A 2,301-nucleotide genomic window follows, 5' to 3' on the forward strand; every position below is an offset into this window, starting at 1 on the left:
GTTTTTTTCATGATGTAGTTATAGAAACACAGCTTTGGCGAAAAGAGCTGGGGATCCCGGGTCTCAGCGGTGCCGCAAAACATCCAGTGATTTTATGCAATTCACTTATCCTCTCCGGGTGATGAATTGTTACATAAATATGCTTCAATATTAAAAGGCAAAACCCTTATGGAAACATAGTTCCACAGAAGCGAATGTTAACAGTATTTCGACATAAGAGAAGCAGACAAGGAACAAGCATTGGAAAATGCAGGAAAATCTGCTAATGTTCATAGAAATAGAGGAAAGGTAAATGGCACGCACAGTAACCAATGAGAAGCCAGGAAAGAGAGGAGGCAAGCACTGTGCAGGCGAAACCTAAAAAACAGGGCAGAGGGTTTTGAGGGGTCAAGCAACACCCATGACCTATAAATCAGCAGTCTCGGGCCGAGGTCTCTTGGCCTGCTTGACTACATATTTGCGAGTTGAGATTGATGTAGAATTTGCAATGCATGATTCTATTAATTAGGATGAGATATTATTGTTATCAACAAATGCATCCATTTCCATATTAACACGTGTGTGCACCTCATTGTCTCGTGACTGCACTTGGCCAGACCAGCTTTCCCGAATGGAGTCACATTGTACAAATATTTGAAGGAAGGCACTTAGTTGTCTTCACTTCATGTACCTCTGTGAATCCATTCTGGAACATTTGTACTGGAGAAATGTCTCATCCATGGCGGCTCTGATTGGATCATACTGTCATCCATCATAATGACCACTGGAGAGAGCGTAGGTGATTCTGAAGTTTCAAGATCTAATGAGGAACTAGAAAAAACTTTCCAAGCGATGAGTTGAAGAGCCCTCCTGTGAATTTCAGCTTTTGACTTGGCTGCAGATGAGATTTTTTCCAAATTTAGTAACCAGCTGTTATTCTTCAAAATAGATCAAACTTTCAGAGTCTCCTGAGCCATCGTGTGATAGTCTGGTGCCTGAATCAGCCAGTAGACCAGGTACAGGTGAGGTTGGATCCCATCTGTGTGCCGGATCACAGCCTGTGGAGCACGCACCTTCGTAAATACACAGCGAGCTGACTTCAGAGCGAACAGGAGGACCTGGAACTGAAAGTGACCATCAGGAGTCTGAGTCCAAAGGAAGCATAGGAAGGATGAGAGAATGAGTAGGAAGAACATCTGTTCAAGGAACTGTCAGGTATCGCGGACTGATGGACCACATTCCCAATGGAAGAGTCTTTATGAATGGTTCTGATGTCTTCAGATCTATGATGGGATGAAGGTCTCCTGAAGGCTTTGGCACCAGAAACAGAGTAGAATAAATGCTTTCTTTCTCCTTAGATTATGCCTCTGGACCTGGCTGCTGTTTATGAATTCCAAGGGCCCTGTTGGTGGTTTTGGGGGGAATGTTGAAATGATGTCCCTGCACGCCCAATGGCGAACCAGCCTCGATCCCACCCCTTCCACATTCTTTCCTTCGCGTGTCAAGGCCTCAACCAGGAAGTTAACAACAAACTCCAGCAGAAGGAAAACATAGAGCGCGACTACACTTACCAAGTAGTGAGAAAATGCCATTTTCAATTTTTAGCAACAAATAAAAACAAGGCCAATATTTGAGAGCTGTCACACAGGAGGCTCAGTTCCAACCCTCAGTTACTGAAAGAAGGAATGTGAACCCCAGGCAGAAAAAAAGGAAATGCCACAAGAGATGTAAGTGTAGCGACAAGGAGACATACCCTGGGGCGTGCTCTGTTAATGATCTCTGGTATGTTGAGATTAATTTGGAAGTGGTGTTGGGGTGTAACTAGGAAGGCCAGTGAAACCTCCTGCCACCAGCCGGTCTGTGTGTTCCACTGGGGACTTCTTGCAGTCTCGACAGCAACATCTAGTAACAAACTGCGGTACTGCACTTCCGTCAGATAATGTATATCTGCTTAGCAAATGGATTGTTAGTTTGTTTCACTGATAAGAAATTACATTAAAAACTATACAAATGATGTTACAATTTGCCCCCAAACACTCAAGTAATTGCAATTTGCAATAATTGTTATTATTTGCAACCAGAAATCCGAATCCCCACTGCTACCTTTCCAAGCAATATATTAAATGAAGCTTTTTTCATAGCAAAAAAGGATCTTCGATATAAAAGTGGAAAAAAAGATCTAATTGAAAAGTCTCACGTGTAGATCTAACTAGCATTGCCAGTGCAGCTGCTGAGAAGGTTTACATAAAAATCAACAAAGACGGACCCCAGTAATGACCTGTAAAACAGAAAATAAAGAACAAATCTACAGAGTTTTGGGTA

The sequence above is a fragment of the Lissotriton vulgaris genome, unplaced genomic scaffold (genome assembly GCF_964263255.1).
Source record: "Lissotriton vulgaris unplaced genomic scaffold, aLisVul1.2 SCAFFOLD_3085, whole genome shotgun sequence".
NCBI lineage: Eukaryota > Metazoa > Chordata > Amphibia > Caudata > Salamandridae > Lissotriton > Lissotriton vulgaris.